This window comes from Clinocottus analis, unplaced genomic scaffold, assembly GCF_023055335.1.
Source record: "Clinocottus analis isolate CAN_PGR_092001 unplaced genomic scaffold, fCliAna1.0.p SCAF_15, whole genome shotgun sequence".
NCBI classification, from domain to species: Eukaryota; Metazoa; Chordata; class Actinopteri; order Perciformes; family Cottidae; genus Clinocottus; species Clinocottus analis.
Window position 1 is genome coordinate 15,381,005 of NW_027175876.1, and position 12,031 is coordinate 15,393,035.

Genomic DNA, 12,031 nt, shown 5'->3' on the forward strand with positions numbered 1-12,031 from the left:
TCATAATTAGCATAATTAGCTAGAATTATTGAGTTAAGGACCAACATGGGGTTTGTGAGGTCAAAGATGATCTTTGATCACACAAATTGAATTGTCCAAGTGAATGTTTGTACATATAAAAGAGAAATTTGCTCAAAGCATCTCAGAGATATCGCTGGACAGACTTGAGTCACAGTGACCTTGACGTTTGACCAACAAATTATAATCAGTTTATTCTTGAGGTGGATGTTTGTGCAAATTGTAGAATTCTACTCAAGGTGTTCCTGAGATCTCACATTCACGAGAATAGACCGGATGGACAGACGGAGGACGGAAGGATGGATTGACAGACTGTCGCTGAAACAACTGCTTGAGAGGTTGCAAAAACATTCAATGCCTATATATATATATATATATATATATATATATATATATATATATATATATATATATATATATATATATATATATATATATATATATATATATATATATACACATACACACACACTGTCTGGATTGATTTATATTATATAAATTGTAATAACTAATGGAACATTTTGAAGTGATTGATAATGGTTTGGTTCAGTTACACACCACAAGCTTGCTTCTATTGTCTTTAATGTTTTTTTTGTTTAAGAGATACTCAGCTAAAACTCAGCCATAGGGAGCACGGCATAAAATGCAGCCTAGTTAAAGGGTTTCTCTGGTTACGTCAATGCTAATAATATGTACTGACTAAATACATTGTAAATTGTGAATGTTCTTGCAACATTTGAGCTGGTCAGGAGTTGATCTGAGGAGCGATGTCAGTGGATGTCATTGTCTCCGATTGAAAACTTGACAAAATTAATCCCACTTTTAAATGGAGCTTTATAAATATGTGACTTCCTCAACGCTTCGAATACGGGATGCCAGAATTCCATTTAAGTAAAACCAGATTTAGTACACACATATGAAAATTTGATGGAACCATAATAATGTCAGCCAAATTCAGTTTCTTCCAATGTCAAAGAAACAAAAACACAATCAAAAAGAAGCTGATCAAGGTGAACAAATACTTTTTCTTGTTTCTAATCTTATATGATAACTTAATTAGTTCCTTGTCGGCAGTACAGGTTCTGATTTTAGTGGATTCTGGACTATTGTGAGTATCAGTTTTGCAAATAAGGAGTACTGATTCTGTACCCATGTTTGAAAGGTCACTCCACTCATTTTACCTAGCCCATAAAGTATCCAGAAACAACAAGAAAGAAAAGTGAAGGAAACAAATAAGAGCTCATCGTGACTGTTAGAGAGTAACAAAACATACATTATTCAGCATGAAATAAAAATATTAGCTTAGTTCAAATGTAGTGTATTTGTAAAATGCATTTTTAGTTGTGGCATGGATGAAAAATAAACATCTTTAATATTCAGTTCACTTTGGGTATTCTGACATGCAGTTTAGGTGACTTGACTACTCCAACTTGCGGTAGGTGTGGATCTGTCTGGGGCAGTCTGGCCAGCTGTCCAAGGTGGACCCTGCCTTCACCCAATGTCAGTTGCCATTGGCTCCAGATAAAGATAATGGATGGATGAATAGTCACATCCAACCTGTTACTGAACACCTTCTTCAGTCAAAAGCTTGATTGCCCTTAATAAAATGGTTTTTTTTACTAGCTAACTTTGTCCCATTCAGGTTGAAAATAACACCAGCCAAATTAGCAACAGCCACAAATGAATCCGCACCTGGAATTGAAGTCAGGCACTTAAGTGTGTACGTAGAAAATGTTAAGCTCAGGGCAAAGCACTGAGTACACAGACACGCTCCCAATTTCAAAGCAACCCAAAGAATGTGACTGAGGCCTACGGACACCATAAGCACAACATGGAAGACCACCTGTTCCTGGATGGCATCCTGCCACTGCTCTCTGTCTGCCTGCTGTGGAGGCTAGCTACCCACTGATGAGGAATTACAAAGTCATTAAGGAACACAAATAGCAGTATGGCACAGTCACAACCAACTCCATACCAAATTGTACATCTTTATTTGTCAACTCATGGGGGAAAAAAATCCTTTATTTGCTCATTATTGATATTTATCTTTAACATTTTGAATATGTTTTAGGTTAATGGTCTTACATTAAATTAGACCATTGAGATAGGTATATGAAATTGAAATAATGACATAAAACCTTACATGTTGTTTTGTTTAAACATTGAAAGGTCAGCTTGAATTCATATTGGTTACAAAAAGTTGCCATTGCTCAACAAAACATCACAGACTTAGAATTATTGTGTCGATTGGTTTGCAAAATGACCAGTACAGATAGCTACTTGAAATCTGTTTTATCTTAATACACAGTCAAATGTATTGTTTCAGATGTACTGAATTCTAATTTCCACGGCACATTCTAAGAGACTCCGTGCTGGTTTGAGGTGCAAAACTATTAAAACCCGTACCAACTTCATTTGACCAAACAATGAAACAATGATTTGTAAGTCTTTATCAATTTATAAATGTGTTATGCCAAAGGAATGAATGGATTTTTTTTTGCATTTGTATAGAGCCTTTCTAGTCTTATGACCAATCAAAAGCTCTTTACACTACATTTCATCATTCACCAAAACTGATGGATACCATCTGGACTAAACTTAATCATTTTCATATTCATTTAAACAGCGATGCCATCAGGAAAAATTTGGAGTTCAGTGTCTTTCCAGGGATTGAACTGCAGATTTTAGAATGGGAAGAAGGCTAGCTCTACCTGTGATACATGTGAATGCGTATATCTACCCATTGTCTTAGCTCAGCGTGTTAGCATGCGGATATATGTGGTGACCAGGTATATGCAGGCTTTGCCCGCATTTTGTTAATTAACACAAAACATAATGGATGTCATTTGTTTTAGTATTTAGTAATAAAATATTAGACTAATTGAAATTCTGACATGGTGGCCTAAGATGAAGATAAGTCAGTGGGTCACCAAAGACAACATGAATGTGTGTACCAATTTCATGGCCGCCGATCCGATAATTGTCACACATACCCTTCACAGCACTATCCTTAGCATATTATCATATTTTCTGTCTTTCTTATGAATGTCTATGTGAAAGTTTCCACAGTGGTATCGGCCTTCCCCCCTTTGTCAGTCTGAAACTTAGGGTCTTCATGTTCATCTTGCTAACACGTTCTCTTCAAGAAATACAAGTCCCACGATATCATAAGCATGCAATTCTTTAGAAATCACACACTGAGGCCACAGCGGGGCAGTAAGTCACTGGATCCAGTTCAAGTAAACTCAAGATCTATTTTATATGTTTGACTTTTTAGAGGCTAAAGTACTCTTGGTAATAAAACTTGGTAATTTTGCTACTTCAATTACCTTAACAGACCACTTTGGCAGATGACATTTTGGTACGCAATAGCAGGAGAAGCAAAGGTGTAATCGATAACACTACAAGGCCTGCGTTCCATTTAGCTGAGCTAGTTCCCGGGTCCTGGTTTTGTGCATACCAGCTCACAGACATGGCTTACAGCGACATGTGATGGAACTAAGCCATTATTATCGAAATGGAGTTTGTCTGTACTTTTCATGCTATGACAAGCCAAAATGTCTGCAGTGAAAAAGGTCTATTGCAACCATGAGCTGTGTTTCACAGCCAAAGCTGCTGCTGACGTTGACCATGTTGGGTTGTTAATGAGCGACACAGATCAGCGGGCCAAACTACAGTAACTCTCTTCCCATTGTTTTCAGAACACCAGCATGGACGTGTCCCTTTCACCTCACACATCTTTCTTATTGTCCCCACCTTCAACTCTCCTGCACACTTCACAGTTAGAAAAGCTCTGGTCTGGACAAACAATGATGCGGTGCTATTAATATTAATTTAATGACCAATTTGAATCAATATGATATGCCACAATCGGGTCGTGTGGAAATTGTATTACTGTTTCCCTGGTGCCTTCTGTCTCGTGCTCACCAGTCACACGATTCCTGTACAAGTGCTTGTGGTACCTAATTAAAAGCTTTAAATGAAGTTGCAAATGAAGTTTTTCAGTTGTCTCCGCAGCTGGCAAGGCAGGAAGCGCTGACTCTAGAGGTTCAACTGAAGGGCAACAAGGCCCGGGGTTTTCATTGACAAGTTGGAAACAAGCAACTCTAATCCCTCTAAAAGTTTGAGCTGGATGGATCTTTTCCTAAAAGGGATTTGACAAATAACTGAAGATTGTTGCTAGGAATGGAAGAAGAAAAGTGCAAACAGGATCTGGGAATGGTGTTGGATATGTTTTGGAGATGGGAAGAAGTAGCAGTTACCAGTTCTAGTCTCCAGAACAACTGTTTTTTTTTCAGTCTGTAAACATCTACTGTCAAGTTTTCCGTGAGCCCACGCACTTAAAGGGAGACCCTTTATGATACTTTGATTTATGTATTAAAATATTATGTATATCCTAGTGAATTTGGACATCCACATCACAGCATTGAGTCTTGAATTGATCATTTTATAACACTTCCAAGAGGTGGTCAGCAGATGCTGAATTAGCAACTGATTTCATGGACTCATAGAATGTTTGAAATTGGCCATCCAAATGAGTTTTATTTCACTTTAGGCCTTATAGCGGTGAATCATAATTTGTCTACATATCCTAGTCAAATCACCACAGGAGCAGTCACAGTTGGTTCAATTATTCAGCGCCTATGGAAAAGCTCCAGGACCGGTATCAGTTTGACTTCATAACTGTAGTCATGACTCTCTGCTGTTCTTCCCAACTTAAATCAAAGCTGGACTATAATATTGAAATAGCGCATGTAATTCATATTTTCAGACGGGGTTCCATTTAACTCTCCCAGTGGAACATCTCCATTTAAGGCTGCACTAATCAATATTTTCATATTAGCAATTAATCAAATAACTGCGATGTGTAATGTGAAAGGGGTTGATTGTGACGAGCCCACAGAGAATTATTAACCACAGCTGCATTCCTCCAGTCATGTCCACTCTGCAGCTTTACAGATGGGGCTTCAGAGCTCACATTTAGGCTAGACAGTGGTTCAGTGGATCAGTGTTGGTATCTGTGATTCATATGGACAATATGTCCAGTAACTTCAGTAGACTGTGTCTGATCACTACATGATGAATGTCTGTTTCACTGAGGCCCTCGAATGCATCAAGTGCATTAAAGTGCAATTCGGGCCGCACTGCTTGAGAGGTCAAGGCATATAGGAATCTGACAGATATCATGAACATGGCTATAACTCTTATCTTTTACTCTTAAATTCTGGCGCCATAATGCATTGTACTTTGAGACTTACCCCAAGGCTCACTAGCCGCCTGAGTCATTGACACACCAGTGACTCTGACTGCACAGTCAATTACCCATCTTCCTTTCATGGGCCAGGAGTAGAAGACAGAGAATGAGTTCATCCATGCATTCAACCTACGCCAACTATGCCTCCACCGGAGGTGAAGCCCATATGAAGATGGGAGCGACAAGAGGATACTGGGTTAGTTTTTTTCTATGTGGAGAATAAAGGTTAATAACAGTCCTTTCCTGTGTCATATTTGACATGACCAGTCATCGCAGTAATTACAATCATTACACTCCAAAGGATGTCTAGTTATCCCTCTTAAACACAGGCCGCACAAAGGAAATCAATTATTCAATCAGAGCTCTCCCATTCATCCCTGCCTGAGTTCACTTAATTTTGGGCCTGGGTGAATCTGCCGCAAATAAACCCCACGACCGGAGAAGAAAAGACGAACAGGCCCCTAATTTGTACCCTTTCAGACGGTCAATCACTTTTCAAAGGAATGCAAGCTTATTCTGACAATCAGGCCGACGTGAATGGGAATGGGTTTCATCTGCTACTTTACATAAGTTATCTAGTGATAAAGAGGGCAGAAGAGGAGAGAGAGAGGAGGTGTGTGGGGGGGGGCTTTCTGTCGACAAGTGTAGCCAGTGGCACCCTCCACCGCTACTCTCAGCCCCCTCTCTCCTTTCTCTCATCCCCCCTTCATCTCATCTCTCACCCATCCTCCGTGCCTCATCTTGCCCGTGCCCACTAGGATTGGCAGCATGTAATTTAAGAGCATGGGCACAAAGACCAAATGCCAAGCCCATAATGGAAGCTGGATGTGTTCTGATTTAAATGGGCTTCTCTGCTCAGGGCCCAGGGCCTGTAATTAAGATCACTGGGACAAAGGCAAGGAGACAGTCTCACAATACAGTCGGGACCTGGTGGAAGAAGAGGGAGAGAAAATATCAGCTCCCTGCACCCAAAAATGAAGTCTTTTTTTTAATTTATTGGACACTTCAGTATAGTTACAAGAGGCAAAGATAGTGAGGAACACATGGCGACAAATACTGTTCTATGTTGTTTCTTCTCTGTGATAATCTGATGAATTTACTTTTGTCAGGGCTGTCCATTCATTAAAATGACAACTAGGATGCATAGTAGAAATTAGTCTCGGCTAACTTTCAAGGTTCCACCACAGTACATGCATCTCTTTGATTGCTTATGGAGTGTGACACATTGCAAAGAGCAGCTTAACTTCAGAGAGAATTACTATTACCAAGCAGTGACTCCATCAGCATTCCTGTAGGGGTATTTGATCAATCTGAATGATGAAAAGACTACGAGAGGCCTTCATATCTGGATGGAGGGCTGAAAGTCTCGTCCTCCATATCCATGCTCCCTCCATCACTCTCTCCTGAGCGTTTTTTTGTTCCCGAGGACACACTCTAGCTGCTAGTGCTCTGGGTGGTTGTGTGTTCAGACCTTTTTCCGTTTAATTAGATTTGTTAAAACAATTTTTGGAGTGCTTTATTCGGTAAAAGCTCTCAGGGGTTAATATCCGCAGAACACTTCTGTTCAGCTTCTTTTCACCAATGGAGCATAAATTATTTAAATTATTCAGAATTGTGCGACCTTTTATCTCACCCCCTTTGAAGGCAGCAAATTAAAAATGCAAATGGGCTAACTAATTAATATGCAAATGCATTCATTCCCAGTTAACAATTAGCAATTAAACCTGCAGTGTCTAGAAAGAGCACTGACAAAATTAGCAACTTATTTTTTCATTTGGAAAATAGTCAGTCCGAAAAAAAATTGATTGACGAAATGACTTTTACTGACAACCACCTGCCTCGATATAAACAAAATGAATAGGATGTCATGTAGTAGACAGAGAAATCTGAGGAGAGTTATGTCACAAACTGAACAGAAATGTATGTCATTTTGTCGTGGTTTGTTTGCAAGACTTGTATATTTCATAACTCAATCAAACCTAATTGAAACATGAAAGTCTGCATGGGATTCTCTGTGTTTGAGGGATTTATTTGAAGACAAAACACAGCCAAAAAATAAGTCAGACTGAGTTAACACATTGCATAATACAAATTAAAAGCAGCTCCTTGCTTTTTTATGGTCGAATATCCAGAACAGAAAAAGACCAGCAGGAAACCATAAAACACCAAGAGCTGTCAAGCAGTTTCCTATTTCCTTCAACACGCTCAAATGCAATCTTACACTTCAGACTATCTCCTATATTACACCTTATGATACCTAATGTTACAAACTCGACATCAATCATGCATGCCAAGCCCTGACTGTCTCTCCAGTGTCTGAATTTAACCACATCCAGATCCTTTGATGTGATAGCGGGAAGGTGCGGGAGCGAGGCGTGAACTGTACCTCCTTGTAAAGGTTATCTGTGATACACAGACCCGGGGGCACCTGCCTCGTGCAGAGCTCATGCACGTCGTAGCTATTCAGCCGAGAACATACAAAGTGATGTATGTGTGGAGATCACTGTCAGCTGTGGAGCTATGACAATAGAGGTCAGTCAGTCAGTCAATCAGGGAAATAGGAAACGAGGGGGAGAGGGAACAAGAGGATTTTTTTTACATCATTTTTATGAACATCCCCAGTTAATATACTTATAATCCCCATCAGTGTTCAACTTGATCTCTTGTCAGCCTCCAACTTTTGCCAGAGGGCTCAGCAACACCATCATCACCTTTCGACAAATGCTCAGTGATTGCCGTGCCTTTAAACATGATTCTTGTGTTTCATTAACTTGCATTAAGTGCCCACGTCCCCTGACGCTTGGAAGTTATATTACCAGAGAAGGTTTATATTTTATTTATCGCAGTTTAATATTGTTTTTGAATATTTGCAGTGCCTTTAGGCCTGGCTTGCAGTCACGTTATGCTCTTTAATTTCTCTTTGGGATTGATTTTCTATCGCTAGGAGTGACGTTTGATTAAAAACATTTTCTTCCATGAAAATGTAAATGACAGTGAAGTTATTTTCCACAGCTGTTTGGTACAATATCTTTGGATTACGGTCTCATTTTTATTTAATGTAGGCCTACTCCTTAATTGAATTATTTCTTGTTTACATTGCACACAGTCTGAGAAATATCGTGCACTACTTAAGAACATCACACCTTACTGACCATATCTGGCAATGAATCCCTGCAGCTCTTATGTATTTGCTGGTTTTCATATACATACTGGTAATATAGCAGCAACTGCATAATTACTGCACTCGACACAAGAAACTCCACATGCATCTCTTTATCCGATCGCTCTCGGAATAAATAGAACTAAAACACAAGAAAAGCAGCAAAGAGCCTCTTTCAAGCAAATAGGCTGGGGGTGGGGTAGATAATTAATTCTGAGATTAATGTACTGTAGCAGTGGTGTGTTATTAAAACGCTATTTTTAAATTACAGCTCAGAAAGCACCCCCTTGGGATTAAGAGTGTTAGCCACTGATCTCTGCTTAAGTTATGGATGGAAAAGGAGGGGTAGGGGGGTCTATTTTACATGCCCAGGTCCCATCTTATGGCTAATGCTGTGGGCTGACACCAGAACCCTTTTGGTGATTGGTCACCTCAGTGACTCAAGGAAAAACCTTTGGTCCCTTTATCAACGGAGTTATAACTTGTGTTTCCAATAGGATGCCTATTTAGCGGGTTTAATAGACGTGGAGCACTGCTGGCTTACAAGTGGCATTTGATTAATGGTTCCCGCTGTGTCTATTGTGAAACAGTTGTTTCCAGAGCAGGGACATGTTGGGAGATTTTGGTGTAATATGGCTGTTAAAACGTACAGAACTCTCAATGGAGGATGACAGTTTCACACAACCTGAGGTTTTGTCTGTCTGCTGTACAGTAGCTGAAGAGCCTAGGGGGAACTGCAGGCACATTCTACATGTGTTCCTACAAGTGACATAGCACATCATAATTTAATCGTTAATATGAATAAATATTCTATAACACAGCTTTAAAACCTCTGATGGGGTTCTTGTGTTCCTTAGCCCATCAGACTTCTTTTTAGATATGTTGCCATGTGTTCAGATCTCAGCAGTTAACTTTTCTGAATACTAATGTTAATGTTGCCAAATGGAATGATGGCCAAAACAAAAATAAGACCAAAGTTGTAACAAACTTGATATTTATGATTGAAAAATAAATATATGCAAAAAGTAGCTTGTAGTCAACAAAGTCCAAGTGAGTTCCAGTACACTGTTTGAATCATGCTTACTATTTGGGATAACAACACTTAATTTATAACAAAAGAAAATACTGAACAATGGCTGTTTGAAAGAGATGAACACAAAGGGGTAAGGATAGTATTGGTTGTATATTTGTGTTTTCAGACCCCATGTTTGTGTGTGTGCATTTGTTATGTTCTGTTTTTAACATTGGCAGTGAAGGTTTTGCACCTGTGGCTGCTGGCATACCATTCAGTGTGTTGCAGCTCCGGAGGGACCTTGAAGCCGTCGCAGTGGGAGAGAGGAGTCTGTCCTGCTAACCGTATAATTAGCACAGGCCTGTTGATTCACTGATAATGAGAGGGAGTTCATTAGCGCAACGCTAATTGCTGCCTACTTCACCACCACCGTTGCCATCGCCGCCATGCTGCCCCCCAATCCCTCCTGCACTCCAAAAAAGTTTGCCCGTCTATCACATTGGAGTTGAAAAAAAATCCTGAAAATCTGTAACTTTTCAGGAGTGGAAGCAGATGGGAGATTGTGTTTGGGTTAGATATGACTTATTTTTGGATGTAACTGAGACAGAAAGAGAGACAGAGAGAGAGAGAGAGAGAGAGAGAGAGAGAGAGAGAGAGAGAGAGAGAGAGAGAGAGAGAGAGAGAGAGAGAGAGAAACAGAGAAAAGGGAGAGAATAGTTTTTGCTGTGATGAGCAGCAGGAGCGTTCTGCAGAGGGGCAGATGCATAGGTAGGAAAGTTCTGTCCAAGGACGTGATACAGGTACAAAAGCTAATTGCCAGAACAAGCGAACAAGAAAATGCTTGCTGATTCAGCATAAAAACAACCTCTCCTGAACCTGCATTATGTAACAACCGGGTCTGGCATATCTACACTGCATAGGGTTTTACTTTCAAACAGCAACCATCAGAGTTAAACATTATATATATATATATATATATATATATATATATATATATATATATATATATGTAATACAGTACACATCATAAAAACCTAAGTACAAAGTAGAACAAAGACAATAAACACAACAGAAAATTATTGGTGTGATTATTCAGGTGCATACATACATACGTCTGTAGAGAAATCTGAATAATATCAAAGAAATTGTAATACCTAGTCATCATTATTGTTCACAACGACACTTTGTCGAGACAGCTTTAGTTTCTTCAACTCACCTTTAGTCCACCATCTGCATCAGCTGAGCTGGAAAACATCTGGTTTGTACCATAAAGCAATCTCTTAAAGTAAAGCAGATTTATCACAAATCAGTAGCATACAATGTCTTAGCACACTTTGTTGCTAGTTTTGCTGATAATTAGATATTTTTCAAGCTGCTCAAATGATCATACTATACCAATTACTCAAATTACTTTATGCAATATGAAAATTATTATTTAATATGAAAGTTGGCACTTGTGATGAACCTGTATTTTTACTGTTTTATTTCACTTTCACTGTTCTCAGCAATCTTATTTACAGCAGCAGCAGTTGTTTTCTCCTATGCCTCTACTGCATCAAATTAAGTTAGCTGTAGTAGCTAGTAAAGAGCACGGTTAACATTTTAAAACATAGTTAACATTGTTAAAGTTGTGTTAGCTTTAGGGTTAAAATACCATCATGGTTTGGCTTAAAATGTGTGCTTTTAAAGTCAGGCAAGTCCAGTGACTCAGTGGCGTAGCGTCATGGGACAACAATTTTAGTAAAAAGCACTAAAAGTTTTGGTTTCACACAGGACACGATCGCTGGTCCGTGAGTATGAGTCTTGTGTTTGCCTGACCCATCAACCACCCCTCCTGCACGGGTGCTTGATGGTTGCAATGGGACAACTTCATTGTGTGTATCAATGTTGTATTGTTAAAGCATGTATCAATGTTAAAGTGGGATGCATTCAAGATTCAAATGCTACACACAGCACTTATACATCAGGTAACCAGGTTTTTATCAGCTGCTAATGTCTAATTAAGCTTAAACAGATCCTTTGCAATGTAAAAAAAAACACTACCATGCTTTGTAAAGAAAAGATGGCTGAATTTCATCCTCTAAAAACCTTCCTCCTAATTGTTGTGAAGCTTTAATCACTGATGCAGCCTGAAGCTTACGGTCCCCAGAAAGCACTTCATAAGCAACCTGGATGGATCGAGGATGGAGGGATGACGAACCAGTCCGAAAGTGCCATGGTAATATCCGTCAGTGTTGTGTATTTCTACATAATAAGTGTCCATCCACAAGGCAATCTCACCTCAAGAGAGTGATCTGTCTCTCCTTTCCCCTCGCTAAGGGGCTGAGGCTTTATCAGCAAGGCCATGATGAATTCTCAGCAGACACCCACTCCGTATGGGCCCTGAGTGAGCATGCATTTAAATGAACCCTCTCTTCCTCTGCCTCGTTCTACACAAGGATTTCTAAACTCTCTCTCTTGTCAAGCACTACATCAAACACAATAACAACAGCCGTCCTAGCCCTCCTTCATCCCCTCCCCTCCCTTTTCTACCTCTTTCTTTCATACATTTTCTTCTCTGACATTTTTCTTACTTGGTCCACATCAC